Source organism: Heloderma suspectum, chromosome 4 (assembly GCF_057233095.1).
Source record: "Heloderma suspectum isolate Gila_16-S chromosome 4, 16-S_ref, whole genome shotgun sequence".
NCBI lineage: Eukaryota > Metazoa > Chordata > Lepidosauria > Squamata > Helodermatidae > Heloderma > Heloderma suspectum.
The window spans coordinates 53,936,539-53,962,510 of record NC_139461.1 but is presented as its reverse complement, the minus strand read 5'-3'; the positions used below and the strand labels follow the sequence as shown (position 1 = coordinate 53,962,510).

At 40.6% G+C, this 25,972-nt stretch overlaps 1 long non-coding RNA gene across 1 annotated transcript in view; it reads right to left on the bottom strand.

The window, feature by feature from the left end:
- Window positions 1–11,498: 11,498 nt before the first annotated feature.
- LOC146346844 (uncharacterized) overlaps window positions 11,499–25,972 on the bottom strand; it is a 40,759-nt gene continuing 26,285 nt past the window's right edge. Inside the window, exon 3 of the long non-coding RNA XR_014790088.1 lies at window positions 11,499–12,406. This is a non-coding gene — a long non-coding RNA (uncharacterized LOC146346844). The remainder of the gene's footprint in view (window positions 12,407–25,972) is intronic.

Here is a 25,972-nt window from a genome sequence, read left to right as displayed (position 1 = left end):
TTCCCAGAACTGTCCAAATTGGGGCAACCACTCCCTCTCCATTGATCCTAACATCAGCTGGCAGACAGGCCAGCTATTGCAGCTGGAGATAAAGGCCTGGCATAGGGAGTGGAAAAGCAAAACTACATTTGTGCATCTCAGTCTTTTGTTTGCTGTAACTCCACATGAATGCTGCCTGATACTATACTGATGTCTTTCTGTGCTGTGCCCTCCCCAGCGTACAAGAGAACCAGCACAGACTAGCCCCTCTAGATGTACTTCAGGGTCCAAAAGGTTACTTCGTGGACTTCCTTTCAGGATTTCTGTGCAGCTGGGCCTTAACTCAGGAAGATGTGGACTGGATTTGGACATCACGATAACCCAGGATGGGTTAAATAAGCCGTGATGGCTTATTTAACCCATTGTGGTTTATCGTGTCATCTGTCAATAAAACCCATGATGGCTTATTTGGCTGAAATAACCTACTCTGATAACCATGATCTGCAATAAGGGTTATTTAACCCACTGCGGGTTAGCGTGTCATCTGGTGCTCACTGTGGTTTATTCCAATCGCCTACAGAGTCGGCTGGCAAGACCAGCCAAAATCACTGCAGCCGCTCTGCTCCAGCCTGCAGAGCCCTTTTCCTGAGATCTGACAAGCACCCCAGGGATTCTATTAATGCAGCCCAAAATAGCATTTGCCTATTTTGCAGCCACATCACATTGTTGGCTCATATTCAGCTTGTGATCTACAATTCCAAGATCCACATATCCCCCATCTGGTAACTGTGCCTTTGGTTTCTTTTTCCTAGGTGCAGAACTTGGCATTTATCCCTATTAAATGTCATTCAGTTGTTTTCTTCCCAGTGCTCCAGTCTATCAAGATCACTTTGAATTTTGTTTCTGTCTTCCAAAGTATTAGCTACCCCGCCCAATTTTGTGTCATCTGCAAAATTTCAAAAATAAGCTACCATGAGTAGCTTATTAAGCCACCGTGGCTTAAAGTGACATCCAAACGCAGCCTTTAGATTTCGAATGCCCCCTTCCGGCATTCTAAGCCCCATGCAAATAGCATTGCACAAAGGAAAATAGGGTCAACCACACTAGCTCTGTCCCCCTGTTGCTGGCCAGATCACTCCCCATGAGTCGGGGGGGGGTGAATTTCTGCAGCTGAGAGCTTCTGTAACCCTGGAATATCAGGGTTCTAAATCATGCAGAGAACCTACATGAATAGAAAAGGATCCCTGCTAGAGAAGTTCACCCTCCAACTCGTGGAGGGTGAAGAGAATGGGGGGCAGAGTTTGCACAATTATATCCACTACCTGTTACATAACTGAAGGGGGCTTAAGTGTAGCATTAAATGACAGTTTGATGTCATTTAAAGTTTTCATAAGGTTAAAGAAACTCAATTATCTGTACAGGTAGAAGGTGAACTATAAATCTGAATGATGTGAAATTGTGATGTAGTTCTAAGTTCACTTAAGTGACAGAGGAATGAAAGAGTCTCATATATGCCAAACATGGAATACTACATACAGCTGTGGTTTGATGGCCGTTTCTTCAGTTACATGCAGGACCATATGCTCCTATGCTATGCGTATAGGATAACCACGGAAAATGCTTTGGTATTATTCATTCACATAAAATTGTCTGTAAGAATTAATCTCCCAGCTGGTATAATGCTAAACAGGAAGAAACCCTTTTGCTGCACTGCAAAGTATACACATGTTGAACTCATGAGATCAAAAACTGGACACAGCCTGAACAACGGTGGAAACAGTTAAGAGGGTGGGGTGGGGGCAAAGAAATCACCATATGATAGCCACTAAAAGGGCACATCAAAGACAGAGAGATGCTGCAGAAGCTAGGCTAAATGTATAGGGGTTTTTTTAAAATGTAATCACAGCTTTTAGGATAAAAAAGTTATATTGTTTGGCTTCTTTTTTCAATAGTTTGCACTCATGCATCTAAGACGAAAGTGGGCAACACAGTCTGTAGACTGCATGCACCCCACTCTGCCCCCAGTGTGGCCCCCACAAAAATTCATGGCAGCAGCAAAAACCATCTCCCCCAAATAGTTTCAGCACCCCAGATAGCTTCTCTAGAGTTCTGACTGGTTCTGACTGAAACCTGGAATGGATTCACAGCCCCACCAAAATCAGAGCCACCAGCCTCCACGGCTGTGTTCCATGTTCCCTGATCCTGTCATGAACATCTCTAGCCACACAAACACATCTAGCAGAAGAAGGGCTGGCTCTCTTACATTAAGAAATAGATTAATCTTCTCCTGCTGAAATGTTAAAGAAAGTCTTAATTTTGGCTAGATTGGGTCCATTGTTAGGAGAACACAGAAAACTACATTTATTTTATTACCAGCAGTCAAAACTTTCCAAATGTGAATGGAGCATGTTAAATATATTATGTATGATGCTAGATGTTCATTATATTTTGAACATGGCCTAAGCCTGGAAGAGAAAACAAAACGTGAAGTTTCCTTTTAAATAGCATGAGATGTGACCATTATTATTTGTGTTACTTACTCCCAAAATGTTCTAAAGTGTGTCTCCAAAAGATCAAACCACCTGACACTCTTTCTCATTCAGGTAGTCCTAGTGTGGCCACTGGGACCTCAGACTTGAATAAGATAAACAGGATTAGTCCATGATATTCTTTGGTGTACATTTTTTTTATAGAAAGACCTTTACATTAAAAGATATGTTGTCAGCTTGCTCTCTATTCAATCACAAGTCTGGGAAAGAGCCTTGCAGTAAATTACTTCACCTAAGGTCACAATTAATTTACACTCCAGGTGGCTACACAGTATCCACTGGAGAAAAGGTGTGGAAGTTGTGATAAAAATGGTGGTGAACTAGAGAAAATTCTTGAAATCTGCTTGTATAGAAATGGAAGCTGGGTGTGTGGATAGCAAATAGTATAGCATTCATAAAATGCCATTGTAATAGGCAACCGTGAAACCAAAGGTAATTTGTATGGCATTGTTGCGTGGAATATAGGAGGAAGACACTGACAGAGTAGCTGGGATTAAAATGGCCACAACTCTATTGACAAAGAGAGCAATTTAAGTAAACCGAATGAGGCCAAGCAGAGAAGGGCAATCTTTGTATAAAGCCATGGATGAGAAGACTGATATGGATGGTCCAACTAAAGTGTTCTCCTCCAGAAGGGGCTCACAAGTTAGGATTGTCCATCAGGTGGATAATCTGCTTAATTCTAAATAATACCTAGCAATTTTGAAGAGCTGTAGTTCAAGTGGGGTGGGGGGTGGGGGGAGAGAGATGGAAAGGTCAAGTCCTTTCCCTAATTCTTCTCACCATCATTCCACACATCCTCCCTCCAAGTGGAAAAGCTGGACCCCACCTCTTGCTCCACCTGCTGTAATGGCATGAATGGAATGGCAAGAAGATGGCCATGGAGACTTCTTCCTCTTCCATCTGTCTTCCATCTGTCAGCATTGAGGCCACAGCCATGGACAGAACAGGAAGCAGGACCAGCCCTGTTTTTCCAGACTTGGTCCTGCCCCTCCTCACCCCAGACTGCAGCTTTCAGGCCCAGAGAAAGAGAGCCAGTATGGTGTAGTGGTTATAGTGTTGGGCTGGAACTCCAGAGATCCAGGTTCTAATCCCCACACAGCCATGAAGCTCACTGGGTGACTTTGGGCCAGTTTCTGATTCTCAGCCTAACCTACCTCACAGGGTTGTTGTGAGGATAAAATGGAGAGGAGGACTATGTAAACTGCTTTGGGTTCCTTGCAAGAGGAAAAAAGGTGGGATATAAATGTAATAATAATAAAAATAAATAAGGAACATTCTTCCATACACATACCCACAGCTGCATTTAGGTAGGAAGGCAATGCCTTTATTGTCCCCCTCCCCATATCCAATCTTTGGAGAAAGAAACACATTACTTTTTTCCTCACAATCCTAGAGTTGCCTTTAAAAGAAGTAGGAGAACTATTGCTCCCTCCATCATGGAATGGAAGTTGCTGGGCCACCTAGTGTCAGGGATGGTGGTGGTCTTAAGTACTTTACTTTTCCTGTAGCAATGAATGGCAGGTATTCACTTACATGAGACGGGGGGACACGACCCTAAAGGACATTATTGGAGTAAAAGCTAACACTGATTTCTGAACCCAGCCACTAAGAATCAAACCTGCTCTTATTGCTTGTAACCCCACAGTAGATTTTGGTTCTTGTCTGTGTTAAAATGCACAGAATAATAGAAGAGTAGGATGGTTGGAAAATGTAACCTATCTATCTTCAAAAACATAGCCAACACAGCAATCTTTTCGATGCCAAGTCAACACTTCTTTTATTTGCTCAAGCTTTTAAAATTAGGTATGCCTGTTAGCCTGCTCTCATTTTAGCTGGTCTTCAGTTGTACTGATGATTATTACATTCTTTATTATTTTATTATATGCCCTATTTTATGTGGCTAATTTTGGTCATTATTGTTCCTTTTTATTTCATATGGCATATTGGTCATGCTTTTTCTACACCACCCTGGTCTACATAAAGATGAAGGCTGGTTTAGGAGTATTTTAATTAATGAGTGATTTAATTAATATACTCACAATTGGCATTTGTGTATGTGTGTGTGTGTGTGTCCTTGTTTGTTTGTATGTAGAGAGAGAGATATCTAGGGTAGGCAACCATTTGGGGACCATGGGCACATATAGCAATTTGAGAAACTGTCCTAGGTACTACCACAAAATGGCTGCCATGGGAGGTATGGCTAGTCACAAAGGGCAAGTAACCTAGCCAGAATACGGAGTACAAGGCAGAGGTGGAGCTTGAGCCCCATCACATTAAACAATTCCTTTGAACCCAGTTTTCAGCACCAACAGAAACCTATTTCATGGAAGGCAAACCCTTTTTTCTCCCCACCCCACTCTGTCAGTCAACTAATCCCCCCTCTCTCTCTCGATCACCACCCATACACACATTCCCTCTCAACATTTATTTTTAACTATAATAAAAAGAGACAGGGGCAGGACACCTCACCAGGCACAAGGAAAGGTGACTGGGGGTTCACTGGTGCCCATGTGGTCCATGTTGCCTCCCTCTGGTGTAGAGAGGGGGAGGGGGAGAGAGACAAGAGGCTTGGTAAGGATGACTGCTATGTAAAATTTAGCTCTAACACAGAAAGGCCTTTCCCTTCAGCTATTTGTGGAATGGAAATAACTCCTGACCTCAAACTCTAAGGCCCAGTTCAGATGCTTAACTCCTGGCTTTGTAAACCACCATTTCACAGCTGAGAACAAGCAACAAGACACGTGCATTCCTTCCCTGACCCTCCCCTCATCTCCTCCCTTCTTTAGCACTTAGAGCCTGGTTTAATTAAACCACAGTTCACCATTATATCTGAAACAGGGAACAATTGGTTTAAGATTCTGATCAGTAAACTAACATTAAACCACAGTCCCCCATTTCAGACATAGTGACTGACTGTGTTCAATTTTACCGGGATGTAAACACCAAAGAAAGTAGAAGGGTGAGGAGTGAGTAGGTGGTCCCATTGCTCATTTCCGGATTGTTAACAAGCCAGGAATTGAGCATCCCAAGCAGACCACTGTCTTTTGAGTCTGTCATCTGATCAACACTTGACCAAAAAGAAGCTTCTCTTCATTCATATCTGTTTTTTCCAAAAATTTAACCCCTGAAAAAATAGCCTTTTGGGTGTGTATGGGATGCTTTTATTGTGCAATCACCTTACCTCATTCACAGAATTTTACAGGGGTTCAGATGTTGTCTTCCATTTGTAACCCCTCAGGGGTTTTCCCACCACTTCTTCTGTGTTTTTTGTTTGTTTTTTATTACCAAAAATAACGGTTATGCATGGAAAAATGGAATAGCTGCAGAATGCCTTTTGATTGCTAGTGCTAGGAACCTTCCTTCTAGAAGCTTTCCTATCTCTGTGTATATTGTATATATAGGTAAGTCAGCTGAAAAGTTCTTCTCATATAGACCTTTTTCTACTGCTTGTGTTAATTCCTCTTTGATAACACTTGGATTCCCCACAACTTCATTTTTGTAGCCATTCATACTAATGTTTGTGCATTAACATAAACGTACATTAATGTTTTCAAACCATGAATGTGCTCGTTTGAAGCCCCCCCACACACACACACACAATAAGCAATATCTAATCCTAAAAGCAAAACAGTGTATGACATTTAGACATATCCATAATAGGTTTTTCCTGAAAAGATTACAAATGGAGAGTGTGGTTTTCTCTTCCAACCCATAAATGTTTGTGCCAGAAGTTGCAAAGAATGATGTTTTGGAGAATATGAAATTAATGAGGTCCAATGTAGAATGTGGTCCAATATATCTTCTCAAGACAAATCCAGTGAGAGAGTTGTCTCTCCAAACAGTAGGACATGAAATAGTTTGTGTTCGTTGTCCATTGCTGAGGCCACTTTAGTGATATTAAGAATATGCAAAAAGCACAGCTGTCCAAAGAATCACTTTCAGGATTTCCTAGTACAGTGGTATAGGAAGTAAAATGATTGCTCAACTACACAGCATGTTATATGCTAGTAAAGAAATTAGTCGAAACCATCTTGAACCCAAGTATTTGTGTGTATATTCCACTGAAATCAGTACAGATTATTCACACATAACTGAGATTTGAATTACAGTCTAAATGTTTTAGAAATATACTTAGCTCAGTGGTTCACAGTTGGCAGATACATCTTAGCCCTAAAGACCAATTGACTCATTTATCTAATTTCTACATGGAAAGCACTTCAGTATATGAATTAACATAAAACCTGCATGTAAATTACCATATGTGACAGTTTTATACATACAAGAAAATTTGTGTTGTTGCTCACTCTATACTCGCTTGGATGCCACAGCATGTCAACATTTTCTCAGAGCATCTACAAAGAGCAAAAAAGCATGGAAATTACCATCAGACATTACAATCTGTGTGTGTGTGTGTGTGTGTGTGTATATATATATATATATATATATATATATATATATATTTCATACATGTGGCATCTGTGTAGGAATTGGATAACATGTGAAGCAGCCCTAAGAAAACAATGTTGAAAAAATGACGCTTCGTGACTGGGTTGGTGTCTGTATGAACTGATCCCTGACATGAAGGAGAATATTATAATTTTAAGGATTGAGACTGCTCTGCAAAGGAACCGTGCCAAGTCCCCTGGTAATATTATTGGATTTGTCCTGAACTGACTCTCAAGTTTATCTCCAGCTTTGCTAATATAATGGCCAGACTGCTTGGCATGTTTTCCGATTCACTGCCTTATAAGGGTTCTGTGAACCCTGAATGGCACAGGCAATGGAAAGATTTTATTTATTGATTTAGTGCTTAACATAACCTCAATATTTTACACAGATTTTAAGACTAGTCCCTGCCTGAAAGTTCATAATCTAAATAAATGGTTTTACATCTCCCTTCCTTCCTTCAATGAATCCTTTCCACATCAATTTGCTGATGAAACCCAGTGCATCTGCCATGATGGAACCCTATTATATAACCCAGAAATGCAAAATCTGGTCCTCAGGGGTCCCCAGAAGGCCAAGCCACATTCCCCTGACCTGCCCCCTTTCCTCCCACCACTGATCATTGGGTAGTTTTCCAGCTTTAATGCAGTTTTTCCCCATTCTAAAAGGTTGAAAGGCCTCTCCTAAGGCTTAGTTATTGGCAAAATGTGACTGCTACTGCCACCCTACCCTCCGCTGCAAGCTTCCCTGAAAAGGAATTCAGTCCTCTAGCTGAAAGAGATTCTGCATCCCAGCCATATTCCATCTACATCTGAAAGCTGATTGGTAGGATCATGCAACAGGGCCTTCTCTACTGCTTCACCTTGGCTTTGGGAGATTCCTTTCCCTAGGAGACCTGTTTGGCTGCACCCGGGTGACCTTCTGGTCAAAACTGAAGAGTTTTGGGGTCCCATCAGGCTTTTGATCTCTGAAATATTTTATTTTTGTCTTGCTGTTATTTGGTTTTATTATCTGCTACCTCCTCCTATTAAAGTTTGTAATTTTTTAAAACCAATCTGTTGTTTTCAGTTGTTTATTAGATCATATCATTAGCTGTCTTGAGTTAACCTCATATTGAGGGAGAAGTGCAGGATTAAAATGTTTTTGATAAATTAATACAAAAAGCCCTGCATGTTGTACCTATGAACTTAAGAAGAGCCATGATGGATCAGACCAAGGGTCCATCTAGTCCAGCATTCTGTCCACACAGTGTCCAACTAGCTGCCAATGGGAACCCACAAGCAGGGCATGAGTGCAACAGCACTCCTGCCTGTGTTCCACAGCAACTGGTGTGCATAGCCATATTGCCTCTGATACTGGAGGTAGCACATAGCCATCAAGCCTAGTAGCCATTGATAACTTTATCCTCCATGCATTTGTCCAGTCCTCTTTTAAAGCCATCCAAATTGGTGGCCATCACTACATCTTGTGGAAGTGAATTCCATAGTTAAACTATGTGCTGTATCTGTCATGAATCTCCCAGCAATCAGCTTCATGGGATGACCCTGCATTCTAGTATTATGAGAGGGCGAGAAAATGTTGTAGAGAACTTGGGTCTTGTTCCTTTATGCATCATCTGCTCACATGCCTGTTAGGAACATAGGAAACTGCCCTATACTGGACTGGTTCACATGATCGAACAGCCCACGGTGGGTTATTTAAGCCATGGTGGAGACAGAGTGTGTGCCAGTGCCCATTTTGAATATTCAAGCTGTGGTTTGTCATGTCATCTGAACCTGGGCCAATGGGGGTTGTCTGAGGGGTAAACAACCCTCACATAACCCATGGCCTGTTCTAGGGTTATGTGAGGGTTGTTCAACCCTCGCACAACCCCTGCCGCCTGGGTGACACGATGACACGACAAGCCACAGCCATGGCAATATTAAAAAACCACCTGGCATGCACCACAGCTCACCGTGGCTTAAACAAGCCACATTGGGCAGCAGCGATCATGCAAACCAAGTCACTGAGTCAGACTGTTGGCTCATCTAGCTCAGTTACAGGCAGCAGCTTTCCAGGATTTCAGACAAGGGATCTTTCCCAGCCCTACCTTGAGGTGCTGGTAATTGAACCTGGGACCTTTGCATGCAAGACATATGCTCTATAATGAGCTGTGGCTACTTCCCCTGAGCTACAGCCCTGCCCGACACACTTTAGAACACCATGATTGCACGTTGCAATGTGGGGGTGCAGAACCTCTGGTCTCGGGGCCAATTCCATCCCTCTGGGAGTCTCCAGAAAGCCACACCCCTTCCCTCAACCGTAGATTGTTTGATGGTTTCCCAGCATTTGTGCAGCTTTTTCCCCACTCTAAAAGGCCGAAAATCTTCCCTAATGCTCAGTTACTGGCACTAAGGGCTTTAAGCTGTCATATGCTGGGAGTGGGCGGGTTGTGTTTTGGGTGTATTGGCCCCAGTCAACCACTAGAATGCAGCCCCCACAAGCTTCTCCAAAAAAGTAGTGCAGCCTTCAGGCTGAAAGAGGTTCTGCTCCCCTGTTGTAGGGGAAGATCAGTAGTGGTAGGCAGGGAAGCATGTCTGCTATTAATAATCTTGTCACTGAGAAACCTGAGAAAAGTTCTTAGGAATCCCAGGTGTCCCTGGACCCCTAGGAAATAGTTTTTGTTAAACAACAACAACAACAACAACACACCACCTGAGAAATAAATAGAACAGATGCAGCTCACAGGAGCATCCCAGACATTAGGAACATAGGAACATGGGAAACTGCCTTATACTGAGACAGTCCATGGGTCCATCTAACCCGGTATTGTCGACACTGACTGGCAATGGTTCTCCAGGATTTCAGGCAGGAGCTTTTCCAGCCCTACCTGGAGATGCTGGGGATTGAACCTGAGACTTTCTGCATGCAAAGCAGATCTACCACTGAACCACCGCTCCTCCCTAAATCTTCTGGCCCTCTGGAGTTGATACCATTCTCAATTGGAACAAGCCTGGAAATGCATATGGATGGACCCAAAAGCTTGCTGAAAGTCCACATGACAGCTTACTGGAGCAGTGCTTCCATTTCTCTCCAAAGTCGTCTGGGCCGTGGCAACTGATGTGCAAGTCCAGGTTTAAGCCTTCTCCATCAAGAGGGGAGAATTCAAAAGAACGATATGAATTCAGGGGCTGGTTAATCATACCCTTCTACTTCCTGGCTAAACATCTTTTTGCTACATCTTGTTTTGCTGCCTTCTTTTAGATTTGAAAGAGGCAGGTGGGGGCGGGGTGTTTGTAAAACCTGATCCCTCCAGCAAGGACAAACAGTTTTCAGCCCAATTAACATAGTCCTTGGTTAAACTTTTCTGCTCCTTTGCTTTAAAGATCACTCCATTCTACTGGTCTAACATTAGCCAGGACATGTAATATCATCTTTTTAAAACAAGTTTGTTATTGTTTGGAACACCCAGATCTTAAAAAGAATTCTGGGTAATATGGAACTTTTCTTCCACTGTTTTAAATATCTGTAAAATGTCTTTTTCTAGTAAAGATACTGAATTGCACTTGCTCTGCTCCTTGATATTCAAGATAGTTATATTACTTCACCACATTACAGATTCATTTATCTTCCTGAATCTGGCCCATAATGGAAAATCCAAGCAAAGCAAAAGCACAATTAATGCCATGAAATACAAATTTTAAATAAAGGATTTTTAACCCCCACTATTTATTATAATAACCTACAGAAATGTGGTTTCCTTCCACTTTAGCATGTTACCATTTTATGTTCTACTTTGTTTTATGTTCCCGCAAAGAATTGCCCTACCATAATCTGTCTAAAGACTCAAGCAAAGAGCTTCCTTTAAACTAATGTCAGGGATGTTCTACAGTTCAGTCAGTCACCAGAGTGTTAGGACACTCTTTCCCATTCTTCCATTATCCAAGCAAAGAAGATATGATCCTACGCCAGCCTTAGTGTCAAGGCTAGTTGGAAGCTTATGTATGTATGTATGTATGTAACTTACATCTCTAAAAATGAACCCCTCTCTGCCTTTCTGCGCATTGGGTTGGATCTAGATTTTGGCATACTTAGGTCTCATTGATTCCAATGGGTCTACTCTAAGTTAATCACAACTAACTTAGGTCCCATTGATATCAATTGGTCTACTCTAAGTACAACTAAGTCTGGATCCAACTCATAGCCTACAAGGTGGCTAAGTTATTGCTCATTCATCAAAGTAGCTAAACTATTTCATTTCCACCTCATACCCAGGATATACAGTACCATTTAGGGAGGGGGTTGCTCTTCACCTCCCCTTTGTGTTGAATCTTAGAAACATTTAGCAAACACACTGGTTGTACACACTGTGACTATTATTATAAGAAATGTAATGGGTCTGTGTACTAGGTATGCATGCCAAATGCCCAAATCCCTTTGCTTAAATAAAGGGGGAATTTTTTTTACCTTTATTGATAATATTTCTATAGTTATTATTATGATATATTAAGAATTTTTAAAAATAACCACAACAAATACTGTTAAAGTTCACTGTTTTTTTTAATATTGAATTTTGAATATATCCAACAGCGGACCTTTAAACTTTGTTGAAAGCCTATTCCTCACTGAAATATCTTTCAACCCCTACTGAACATTACCATGGTGTCCCTGCATAGCCCCTTTCGCTTCTAAATTAGTTACGTACATAAGGGCAATGTTTCTGACCAGATGGCAGCTTCCAGCACTCTGAGAAAGTGCTTTTTTCCCAACATACCCTCACACTGATCACAGGAAACCAGCTACGCTGACTGACATCCCATGATGATGCCACATCATATCTTGTCAACTGTAAGATCAGCATGGTCTAAGACACCCTGAACATCTGGACTGTAAGGTTTAGGGAAATGACCTTGGTTCAGCAGAAAAGCACATACACCATCTCCTTAAACCAAAAAATATCCAGGTGTGGAAAGATAAGAATGCAAGAAGAGCTCTGCTGGATCAGAGCAATTGTTCATCTAGTCCTGTATGCTGCTATCTACAGTGATCAACTAAATGCATCTGCAAAGCCCCCAGTCAGGGTATGAAGGCATAATGTGAGAAGTAGTATATGGAAGTGTATTACTTTGGATTTACAAGTACATATTGTGAAATCAATTTACAAAGAGTTTTAGATCATGCAAGTTCAGATGATGGGAGTCCTTTATTTAATATTTTTGTTTCAAAATATGGCTTTTCCTCATAGTTTTCCATTATAGGCATTTTCTTTAAGTAGTTTCACAGCTTAACTCAAAGCTGTGAAAACGAAGTGAAAACCAAGAAAAACCACCAGCAGCAGCTGGTGCAGTACATGCCAAAAAGCTTTTATTTCCTAAGCCACCTTCAAGAAAACTTCTCCATATTTGAGCTGTGTACTTTTCTTCCAGCCATTCTCCATGCTTTACTCACACCTGTCAAAAAATAAAAATAAAAATGGACAGTGCAGTCACACACCAAGGCACAAGTCACAGGACAAGTAGCAAAAGCAATCTTCATATGTCATTTTGGTAGTGAAAGAAGATGTCCCATTCCCTTTTTTCTAAACATACTCCTCCATGGCGGTTTCACAGATATTCATATGTCATTGGTGTTACAACAAGAAAGAAAATATTTCCATTGTTGTAAGTAGCTTCCTTTGGTTGCATTAATCAAATGACCCCCTTTTCATCACACTGTAGGTCATCCGTATCTTTACTCCATAATAAACCATCTTGAATAGTGAGGAAACTATACACATTAAAGCTGAACCCACTTTCCTGGGAATAAGCCCCACTGAACTCATTTGGACTTATTTCTGAGTAGACATGTAGAGGATTGTGGTGTAAGCTATTGTAAAAAAAAACCTGATTTAGTAAATAACTTTTAATAAATATACCTTTTTTCTGTATGTTAGGGGGAAAAAAAAAACTAGGAATGGGAAAAGAACAACCCACCTGAGTCAAACTTAGATTCCTAATGCACCACCACACCACGTTGTCTGGAATACATAAAAGGAACACAACTGCACAGACAAGAACAAGGCCTATAGCTGGAGTTCTGCTTATGCTTACACCACAGTTTTTTTCCACCATTGAAGAAACAATCCAACAAACAGTTTAAAAGTAGCTTGTCTCTTCAGATATTGGAAAGGAAATGTCAAGTGAAGCACTGGCTGCATGAACAGTTCTCTTTGGTGTTTCAATGTTCTGTCTTAGGATCACAGCCAGAGGCTTAAAATGTGAATTCTTGGATGTTTATCTACCCAAAACATACATCAATCCAATACCCCCATTTTAACTGCTCTGACACAGCTAAAGGCTGCATTTTGCTGACTCACTCATCCTTTAAAGGACTTACCGTTCTACTACTCTCCTTCCCAAACTATTGGTTTGCACAAGATACAATGGATATGGTGTTGGGTGAGGGTTAGTGGGTGGGTAAGTCTATTTCCTCAATCTTTAGAACATGGCTGTGATGTTCTTGTACCTACCACTGAAGACAGATCTCAGAGACTCTGCTGGATTATTTATTTGTAATCTTTATAGCATGAATATATATCTTGTAGATCGCCACATGCTGAACATTTGCAAGGCTGTTACTGAAAATGGAAATTCAATTTTTTAGTTTATGAATAGCAAAACCTGCATTTATTAGTGAGAAAAAATGTTTCTATATACTACTAAGGAACAATTAAGAATGTCTAACGTCTGAGTAAAATTGAAGGTTTTAAGTTTTAACAATAATCCAAAATCCATATTAATGAATTAACAGGCCAACCAAAGATCACCAAAAATGTGCAAGATCTCTCCATCAGGCAATATGTTACAAAAAGCAAGCAGAGATGAGGGCGAAAAAACAAGGCTGTTGATGTTGACGTCATGGTGTCTGCATGATCACAAGTTTAAGATGGAATGGGGGAGGAAGGATCTGCCAACATTCAAATAAGGCTCAAGAAATTGATGCAATGGTTTCAGGTGTCACCTGGCACAGCTGGGAGCAAGAAAAGCAGAAAAGTAATAATAACATTATTGTTATAATGTTTTGTTCTTTGCTTGATGTCTACTTTGGACACTTACAAACTGAAGTCTCAATATATAAGCCAAATTTGCTTTCCTTCTACCCAGGCTGTGTTTCTACCAGCGATTTACTCCAACCTGGCTGCACGGTGTGGTCTCTGTGTTTTCATGACGTCATGGCCATTCAGCACCAGCCCCACATTTTAATGCAGAAAAACTACTTCTTCTGAGACTGGTTATAGTCCGACTTTTCCAGCTTACTTCGGCTCCATTACTGACCTGTTTCCACAACTTCACTGGATTCGGTATCATAGTCCTGTCCATGGGGCATGTAGCCTTTGTGGGTGTGTCACGCTGACATCAGTGATGCAACCCTTTCCCTCCCTGTTCTCCAGAAGTTTCATTGCAGTTTTGGAGCAGGATGCTAAGGGACCAACTTTTAAAACATCACTGAAAATAAGCACTAGAACACAGCCCACGACCCCAGTCAAGGGATGATTTTTCCCATTGTGCTGGATGAGGCTTGCCCTCTGAATGACCACAGAAATAACAGAGAAGCCCCTCAATTGACATGGCACATATCAAAGCACAATTCCTTAAATGCGATTAAGCGCAATCTCGAGGCTTAAGTCCATTGCCTTAGGACGTAACTCCTTCACAGCTTACTTATAGAGAACATGTGCGTTAAACTGGGGGCTGGTTTTGCTCTCTTTCCCACAACAAACCCATTAGTGTCTCCTCAGAAGTAACTCCCATTGTGCTGAATGAGGTTTGGCTTTGAATGCCCACATCAGAATTTACAGAGTTTACCCCTCAATTGAAACAGCACACTTTTAAGCCCAATTCCTTAAGTGCAATTAAGCGATCAATTGCCTTAGGAATAATTGCGAATAATTGCCTTAGGAAGAAAGTACTTCACAGCTTTGTTACAGATATCCTGTGGGTTACAATGGGGGCAGGTTTCTGTCTTTGTGTTTACTGCTGTCTTTCCCACAAGAAACCCATTACTGTCTCCTTAGAAGTGAAATGGCGGAGGCATGGCTGAACATAAAAATGTGTGAGATTTCTGTTACAACCCCATGAACTGGAATCTTTAAACAAGCTTTGTTAACTCCTTTTGTTTAGTCTACATGATCCAGGCTAGCTCAGAAGATAGACATATCTTATACATATATTTGTTTATTCTCTTTCCTCTTTCATTTTTTCTTGCTTTTCTTTATATTTTTTATTTCAAAACAGATATGGTATGCTGTATTTAAATTTATTGTTTGAGGGTATATGGTGTACTTATATATCTAGTATAAAATATATTACTGACTGTTGAAGGTTTATATTAAGTTTTATTATTATATAACACTATATTTTATTATTATTAATAATAATAATAATATAGGCTTCTGGGAATGAATTGTAGACCTGTTTCTTTGGTATAAGATTGATGATATGATATTGAAATGTAAGGTTGTTTATTAAACTGTAAGATTGTTAAGGTTATAGATATAGTTTTAAAAATAGAATGGCATTGGAGGCCGGGGGGTATTGGAGTTTAAACTTAATTCTTTAAAGGGGAGGGAGAGGGAGAGGGGGAGGGAAGGGGAAAGAATCTTCTTTTCTTCACTTCCTTTCCTCCTCCCTTTTCCTTTTCTTTTTCCTTCTCTTTTTGTTATTGTGGTATCCTCATCAGAATGTTGTATTGTTGGGAAATTGTAGTATTGATCAGGTTGTTGGTAATTTTGGTATTGTTTATTTCATTTATAAAGTTACAAATAAAAATATATTAAAAAAGAAGAAATAGTAACTCCCATTATGGACAATGAGGTCCTCTGGGTTAAATTGGGGTCTGGTTTCCCTCTTTGTGTTCTCCCCTCCCCCTCCCCCTCCCCCTCCCCCTCCCCCTCCCCCTCCCCCTCCCCCTTTCCCAGCACAAGCATATTTGTGTCTACTTGGAAGAAACTCCCATTGTGCTCAATGAGGCTTGCTCCTGAAATGCAGGTACATCTGGACTTTCAGGGGGACGGAGAAAGGGGGGAGCCACTGTTCACAGCAAAGCTGATTCCTTTTTAAAAATCCAGTAGTCCTCCATTAGCTTCTTCTGTTGTCCTGGAAGGTGCAGGTGGGAACACTGATGAGGTAATCAGACTCCACTCAGACTCCACCCAGCCATCAAGAAAATAATTTGATTAGAGCTTAGTGGAAACAGCACAGAGCCCCAGGCTACAGCAATGATAAGCCAGGTTTTAAGGACTGTGGAAACAGGAAAAGGAGAAAATGCGATTGGGAAAACATCACAACAAAGTTGCAAACAAAGTGAAGCTGATAGCATGGAAACATGCCCCCAGAGTCTTTCCTTGCTACTTTCTCACTGCTTTGGACTCTGTCTTGCAACTTCCCTCTAGTAGTGAGTTTTCCCTGCAAATCATTCCATCTTAAAGAGATGTAACCACAATAGCTGTCAGTGGTCCTCTGTGCCAAACTCCACTTGGGCAATGTCGTTTGTGCTGGTTAGAAGCTTTTACCAAACACTGATGGGCAAGGAGTGCACTAGAACAACAGAGGTAGCCCTGAGCTCTGGTAGAAGGAGTAGGACTTAGCCAGTACTATGTTTAGCAGAGAATAAGATCAGACTATTGTTATTGGGATAACAACTCTGCAACCCTTGGGCCAGCAACCAGGGCCAGGCTCAGCATGTAGGGGTTGTTTTCCTTCTTTATATTCAGTTCAGGCATGAGCCCCCACCCAGAAAAACCTGGGACTCCAATTTGGATGTTTGGGTAGCTGTCACTCCCCCCGCACCCACAAGGGTATTCAAATGAAATAATAATAGCAGCAACAATAGTAATAAAGCCACAATGATACCTCCAGATTGAAAAACATCCCGCCCCTTCCAATGTTTAAAGGTGCCAATGGAATTCCAGGTCCTTTAGCTTAACTGTAGGTGTCCCTTGCTTGTGCTACCCCCCAAAAAAGTGGTTGCACTGAAATACCCCTGCATATGACAGCAAAACAGGCTTTTGTAGTTTCTTTTTGGTCTCTGCAGCTTCACTAATAAGAACAGCAGACCAGGACCTCAACGAGGAAAAAAAACACACCCATATATTTGTACCATTTCAGGCCATCAGTTCTGTTGATGTTCTGAGCTGTAGCTTGGGTTCTGCTATGGGTCAGATCTTTAGGAGGGGTTGGGTTATGTCAGGTTTCTCTGGGAAGAAAATAGGAAGAGGGTACTACTACAGAAAGCTCCAAGTGGGGCTGGAGACCAGACAGAGTTGTCTGTATGTTGCTCCAGTAAGGAGCAGCTAAAGACTGAGCCTTAAATAAGAGTTTGGTGGCATTTAGACTAGTTGGCTCCACCTCCACACTGACTGGGGCCTTGTCTCTTAAGGGGGTCTGGCCAGTTTTAACAGCCTCAAGCTGCAACTGTATGGGAGTGGCTGTGGCATGTGACTGCCCTCATAGCCAAAGTCCTCAGAATCCAAAAACAGCAAGGCAACCTCTTCTGGATGCAGAAGAGCTGATCCCCAGGATCTTTCTGGGAAGCTGGGTCCTGGGGAGGTGAAAGCCATGTGATACCTTTCTGTGACTGGAACAGAACTTCCTGAACTTTTAACTCTAGAGCCTTTCCTGAGGACAAGGGGTCAGCATCTTCTGAGAATGAGGGTTCAAGGTCTTGGTCCTTGACAATATTACCCCAGTCAACAGAAACTGGGAGCAAGATCCAAGTTGCTAGTGTAACTCAATACCCCCATTCAGGAAGGATGAGCTCATCTATTTATGATATTAGTGAACAGGAATCACAGCATAGAATCCCTGCTGCAAAGCCTAGTAAATCCCTGTTTCAAGCAAACAACCCAAGGATAGTTCAGGTCATATACAGTCAGGGCCAGAAATATTGGAACAAGGATAACTGTTTTGGCAGTTGGCCTCTGTACACCACCACATTGAAGTTGAAAGGAAACACACCCAGATGGGAGCAAAGTCAGGACTTTCAGCTGTAATTCAAGGGGTTTGACAAAAGTGGGGCACTAACCATTCAGGAAGTACAGCCAGTGGCATATGCACGCACCCATCGTTGGTGGCTCATAAGTAATGGAACAAACTAACATCATCTCAAACTTAAGGATCGCCTTTAATACCTGGATGAAAATCCTTTGCATTCAATGACTGCCTGAAGTCTGGAACCCATGGACATGATCAAATGCTGAGTTTCCTCCCTCGAGATGCTTTGCCAGGCCTTGACTGCAGCTGCCTTCAGCTGCTGCTTGTTTGTGGGTCTTTCTGCCTTCAGTCTTGTCTTCAGTAAGTGAAAAGCATGCTCTGTTGGGTGGAGATCAGGTGACTGACTTGGCCATTGAAGAACATCCCACTTCTTCGCCCGGAGAAACTCTTGGGTAGCTTTTGCTATATGTTTTGGGTCATTATCCATCTGCAATATGAAGCGGCGTCCTATCAGTTTGGCAGCATTCGGCTGAATCTGAGCAAAAAGTATAGCCCTATGCACTTCAGAATTCATCCTGCTGCTTTTATCAGCAGTCAGGTCATCAATAAACACCAGTGACCCGGTTCCATTGGCAGCCATACATGCCCATGCCATAACACTGCCTCTACCATGTTTGACAGATGATGTGGTATGCTTTGGATCATGAGCTCTTCCTTTCTTTCTTCATACTTTTCTCTTCCCATCATTCTGGTACAAGTTAATCTTGGTTTCATCAGTCCAAAGAATCTTATTCCAGAACTGGGCAGGCTTTTTTAGGTGTTTGCTGGCAAAGGCTAATCTGGCCTGTCTGTTCTTGAGTGTTACCAGTGGTTTGCACCTTGTTGTGAAGCCCCTGTATTTACATTCATAAAGCCGTCTCTTGACTGTAGATGTTGACAATGACATGCCTACCTCCTCAAGAGCGTTCTTGACCTGACTAGATGTTGTGAAAGGGTTCCTCTTTGCCATGAGCAGAATTCTGCGGACATCCACCTTAGTTGTCTTCCGTGGTCTTCCAGGCCTTTTGCTATTGCTGAGCTTGCCAGTTAATTCCTTCTTTTTCAGGATGTTCCAAACTGTTGTGTTGGCCACTCCCACTGTTTTTGCTATCTCTCTGATGGGTTTATGTTGTTTCCTCAGCCTAGTGATGGCCTCCCTCACTCGCATGGACACCTCTTTGGGCCTCATGTTGGGAGTCCCAGTGAACAGCTACCAAATGCAAATGTAACACTCAGAACCACCTCCAGGCCTTTTATCTGCTTGCTTTGTCATGGGGCACCCAGGAAACAGGCCACACCTGGCCATGCAGCTGCTTGTCAGCCATTTGTTCCATTACTTATGAGCCACCAACGATGGGTGTGTCTGTATGCCACTGGCTGTACTTCCTGAATGGTTAGTACCCCACTTTTGTCACACCCCTTCAATTACAGCTGACAGTCCTGACTTCGCTCCCATCTGAGTGTGTTTCCTTTCAACTTCAATGTGGTGGTGTACAGAGGCCAACTGCCAAAACAGTTATCCTTGTTCGAATATTTCTGGACCTGACTGTATACCCTATAGTATCTACATCGATACTATAACCAGACAACTATTCAATGTGCTTCACATAAAGAGAGAGGATAAGTCCAATTCTCCTTGCCTAACCAGATCTGCATTCCCTGTGCTGCCAGTACCACATGCACTCAGGGTGACCCAGCACCCGGACACTTACTGACGAAGAGTGGCTGGGGAGGTGCCATGTATCCTAAACATCCATTTGTTCCTTAACATATTGCAACAGATGCATTTAAGCTCATGTTGCAAATATATGCAACTCAGGATGCTTCACAGTAATACATCTTGGGTTTCTTACAATAATAGCACAGTGCTGGCCTCCAGTCAGAAAGAGAGTGGCCTCCCTAGAGTAGGGGTAGCGTGGGGCAGATTTTTAATGTTAAACTTGTTTTCTTGAAAAAAGAATAGCTATGAGGTGCTTCTAGACACGGCTTTTATGGCACCATCATCCTGCTTCAGTCATGGAAGTTTATGGGTGGTCCAGACATCATTGTTGTTTTCTACTCATGACTCTCCCATGTGTTCTTACCACCTTCCATCTTTTTCCTTAACACAGAAAATCTGTTAAGGAGAAAAAGATGAAACAGCTGCACAATGCCCTCTGATTGCTAGGAGCCCTCCATCTGCAAGCATCCATAAACATTTCAAGATTTTCTATTAGCATTTCATGCATAGTATTTTCTATTAAAATATGGGTCCTCATGTAAAACTAGGTTATTTTATTATTGCATTTTTAACCCCATCCTTCCCCCAAGGAGCTCAGGGCAGCATCTATGGTTCTCACTCCCAACCTCTTTTATTTTCACAGCAACTCTGTGAGGAAGGCGAGGCTTAGACAAAGTGACTACTCAAGGTCACACAGAGAGCTTCATGCCTGAGGATGGATTGAATCCTAGGACCAACACTCTAGCACTACACCATGCTGGCTGTCTCAGATAGTTTTCACAATGTGCTTAGAATCATGTGCCAGACAATTTTACAATTTGCTCTCTATTTGTTCCACTGTAACTTTCCTTTTGTTGGCCTGTGTAATAAGCATGCAGTGTTCCGACGATCACAATGTCATGTTTTGTTCTTGTACAGCTAAGCAACAACACAACTTTCATTTTAATTTAATTATTGGGCCAGTTGGCCTAATTTGGGTTTCATTTTCATTTTCTGTTTGTTCTACTTGCCTGCAGTTTTGCAGGCTTGTGTCAGGTGGCTCCTGACTTATATCTGAGCAAGAGCAAGAGCAAATGATTTTCATTTTTCTCCCATTCAAACAGCAGTAACATTTGAGCTCCAGGAAAGACAGAATCACCCACACATATTACTTCAACAGAAAACACCAGCTGTTTTAAGAGATGGTGATTCAGCTTGGAGAATGTGAATGACTGATGTTGAGATTAATTGCTTGTTAGCTTGCTGGAAAACTCATGCTAATGATTGTTGCTTATCTCCAACAACCACCAATTATTTATTAGGGTGGGTTTTTAAAAATATTCTGATGGCACCTATAGTGCATAGAGTACTCTCCAAACCTCTGGAATGACACTCTTTGCCATGCCCTGTCAAGCTTATAATTTAGGAAAGACCCATGTGAGTTTCTTGCCATAATATATGCAGATGACTATTACTAGGAAAAGGTCTTTGTAACTCATAAATAAAGTAGATGAAAACTCTGCAATACAGGAAGATAGGAGAGTAAATTCGCTGTATATTCATGATATCAAACCATAATTTGCAAAAAGAAAAAAGTATATGTGCAGGAAGTATATACGTATCACCCACTAATGTAGCTGTGCTAAGCATATTTACTAGGAAATAAGCCCCATTCTGCTGGATGGAACTTATTTCTTAGTTATCACATTAGGGTTGGGCTACCCTAAATCCCACCTAAGCTGCAATTTCTGCTACTTAAATGGGAGTACCCTGGAATAAATTATCTAAGGATTAAAACTGTGCAGCACAAATTCCTAGATCTGTAAAATTAGAGGACTTGACTTTAGGGCCTAATGCTATACATGTTTTCTTGGAAGTAAATTAAAATCAATTTCAATGGAACTTACTTTCTAGTGTAAATGAATTTGAAGTCTATGGCTGTAATCCTATACACGCTGACTTGGGAGCAAGTCCCATTGCACTCAGTAGGACTTCTTTCTAAGTAAACATGCACATGCGCTGGTACTTCTCCATAAACATATATAGGATTGGGCTGCATCTGATTTAATACAAGTACTCTTATTAAGTTGGTTTTTGAATTGCAGCCTGGCGATCTTTTGTCTCTAAACTATTTGTGTTTGCTAGTTAGACTGAGTATCAATATCCAAACACAAAGTCCAGTGACTATAGAGATCTCTAGTGTACCTGTAAAAACATTTTAATCAGAAGTCTATTACAATTATATAAAATCAAAGGAGAAAATAATGTGTACTGAAACTAAGATACCTGGCATCATCTGAGGCCAACTAAATGCCAAGCTAATAATTTTTTGTTAGTAAAGAATCATGAAGAATGATTCTCTTAAGTGACTTTTGATTTTCCTATTTCTTTAGCAATTTTCACTAAAGAAAGATTCCTTCAATAATTTGTAGTATAAGATGAAGTTCTAAAAAGACCTTGATTCCGTAGATGTGTGAAATTGTCAGAGACCCATGACTAGTCCCATTGTAGCATCCTGTGTGAATTTCAATCCTATCATAAAATACAAAAACCTATTAAGAGCATAGGGCTCCATCAGCACTGTAGAAAGCATAGTAGCCAAAATATCTTCAGGATACCAATACATCAGTCTTCCTCAGTTCCTGTGCCCCATCAAAGTCATTGTCTGCCCAGGTGTGTGCTGCACAACAGCTTTGCACACTGCTGCTTGATCATCTTGTGATAGCAGCTGTTACTGACACAACTGTACCCATACTCTCTGCGAAGCCAGTGTAACATCCTCATTATGTCTTTGCATTGGCATGGATGTCCTTCTGGTTGATCAGACCAGTGGTATGTGTGTGAAGAATGAAGACTGGCCTTTCTTGGGACAGTTATTATAAGAATTATAGATTTGCAAGTAATCTAGTTTAGCATCCATTCACTCTAAGGCAAGCATCATCCTTCAACTACATGTCTTGCAACATATACCTGGGGATAGTTAGATATAACAGTCTTCCTTGATATGGTACGAATGTGTAATTTTTACCAAATATTTAGAGACTTCAGCAGATAGCATGCAAACTAAAAGTATTGGAGTGGAATGAAAAAGCACAATCCACCATGAAGTTCTCATGTGCATGCCCCATAATGTGCAAAAGCATTACTATGTTCTTGCACATACTAGTTCTGCATATTCATTTCAATGCACAGGACAGCTGCCCAGCAGATTGTGCCCAAGGTTATTAAATCTGTCCTTTGTTAGCCTGTACTGCAAGAATACAAAATAAACTGTCACTGCGATCAAGACAGAAAGTATCCTAAATGGAAGTTTTATTGTTCACCATGCAGTACACATTGCTCTCAAATATTGTTCAAACCACAGGATTTGAAACAGGCATTAGAAATAGACATAATGATGGGGTGGGGGCAGAATAAGAAAATCTTTAATCACGGCTGCACATACAACATTGGTATTCCTAGCATGTTTTGGAATAGATATGTACATTTCTTTATCCATCAAACACTTAATAAAAGATGGCTCCTCTAGGCAATTTACAAACTATAGTTTCATCTAGATATATGTCAGTGTAAATCAAGAATCTTCCATTCACAGTTTTTCTAAACAAGTACACCATAATCTTTCCTACCCTTGTTCCTGTCAAACCCTCATAAATCTATCACATTGCACCGTCTTCTCAGAGTGCAGTCAAAATCACAAATATTTTAAAGATATGGTAAAATACACATTCAGCAAGACGATCATCCTAAGAGAAGTAGGGAATTTTCTCCATCTGAGGTATATATTTCATTGTAGCAGAACTTTAATAGACATCAACTAATCATGTTTAAAATCTAGCTCTTTCTTATTGCCTTTTACCCATAAACTGCTCTTTTCACGGACCTTAATATATGTGGTTAAAATAGCCAGCCCTTGGACATAAATGGTTATCTGTATGAGTCCCCACCACCACACCCCAGATATTTAGGGTAGGACTAGTTGGACAAGACATAACTATCATTCTGCCGATTTTAAGATGCCACTCATTAATTTATTTTGATCTAAACCATCTAATGCTATCAGATGTAAAGGTAACTCTAAAATGTAGTGCTTTGGATCTTTTGAAATCTTCCTGTAGTTTCTCATTGAGTTTTAATCTTTTAAAGCTAAGGTCATATAAAGAATTTAGAATATGAGGAATCACCTCTCTTGGATGTATGGTTTATAGTTCTGTATTTATTGAATGCATTTGTGGGCTCCCTTAGGATGTGAAATGTATGGAAATATATGTGCATTACTAAAGTAAGGCCTAAATTTATTCTTTCCCCACATCATGCTCTTCTTTGCAGTAGAGGTTTTTAATTCAACACAGAGCTAGAATGAAATGGAGCCAATTTCCTGGTCTATATGTGTGACAAATGCTAAAAGTGGCACAAGATTAACAAATTAGCTGAAGTGTAGATTTTAAAAGATTTTTTTAAACTTTGTCTCCTCAATGAAGATGCATGCTTTTTTTGAACTAAAGCTTTCTTTATAGATGTGTAGGAAATGAGGATCTTATACTTCACAATAATTTGAGAGGAAAAGTTGGTATGCAGAACATTTTTAAAAAACTGAAAAAATAATAATTGGGAAAAAAATTTAAAGGTTTTATAACTTGTACTCAAATGCTGCTTTCTTTTGAATGCTCTTAGATTTACCATTTGATTAATTATTCTATTATTGGTGATATTCATAATAAAACTAATAATTATTTATGGAACATACATTGTGCACTTTGGTGAAATATTAGCTACTGAGATATTGTGTTATTTATTCTTGCAGCCTACCTGTATAGAGCAGGCTAAACTAAAATGAAAATGCATGTGCGTGCGTGCGCATTATATATTGGTAAAGGGGGGGGGAAGAGATCATGCACGTATACAAGCAGGCAGAGTTCAGGCACATGTGTCTTTATAAAAAGGTTGCTTAATAGTGGCTCAAAATAAAAGGTATATAACTTGACCTTTCTAGCTGACACAGTAATCACCTACTTGATAGAATCCAGATCTAACACCAAACAATAAAACCATCTGTGACAGTAGAATCATTCATATTACAAAATTATTTGTTTGTAAGTTGCTATACTTAATAATCTTCATATATGCACGACTTAATTTTCTCTTTATTGAGATGCATTTTACAAATCATGGTTTTAAGAGACTATTAACTTAGATCCGAGAGCTTTTTAAGCAAATGCTTTGAGATTACCTCATCTATTCTGCTTTTAGAAGTGTGTCATAGCACACCTGTTTTGCTTTTGCCTAAATTACAGCAAAATAATAGTGTTCTTTACTGCATACATTCCTACTTTCTGAATCCTAACATGATATCGATGTTTAAAATTCAAGTGGAGCCATATTCAGGTTGTATGTCTCAGTCACACAATCTCCCCTTCACATATCTGTTCATGTTGACAGACTATGTCATAATACATCAACAGAAAGATCAGCACAGAAGAACAAAAATTCATCACCTGACAGCAAGAGGAAAACTGATTTCCACTATTAAATTAGTAGAAATATACCATTACTTCAGTACCAATGAGGACACTAGGCTTAAAAGAATTCACAGTGTTATCATTCTGCAGGAGAATCCATTTTGTCTGTTTGAAATAATATTTACATGTTAAAATGGCAAGGGCCAAGGACCAAGGATTAACACTAAATGATAATCAACTTCTTCACTGTCTCTGCCATGGTTGCAAACATTCGTTTTCCCAAAAGAAAGTTAGGCAGGGACTTTTATGTCACAAATACTTGTCTTTGTTTTACTAGTTCAAGAAAACTCTGATCTTGAGATGCTTTGACTTTTGCAACTGGTTCATAGCTTAGGCAGAGTCTAACCATACACACACACACCATCCTGCCTCCTTACTGGTGGAGGTAGAGTTTTAAATATACTATCTGAAGCCTTGGTGTTTCAGCAGGAATTTAACAATACCTGGAATAAATAATGTCTTTTGCAGCCTGGGGCAACAGCTGCCACTTATGCATTAATTCTACTCCTGTTTGAAGACTCTCCAACATATGCACTTCTCTTTTGTCTGTTATCCTAGAGTTGTGTTATTCCCAAATATTGACATCATCTACTTTTATCAGCACTAACTGCTCTGAAGCTTCCTAGTCTCATGCCCAGCTCCATTTCTTTCTATTGATTATCTTCCTCACTCCAGCAGGTACCTAGCCGGAGATGCTGTCCTGAGAAACAGCTTCCAATGACTTTATACGCACAATTTACACGGAATTGTTTAAAGAAGATATTAGCCTCAATACAAATCAGTGAACCT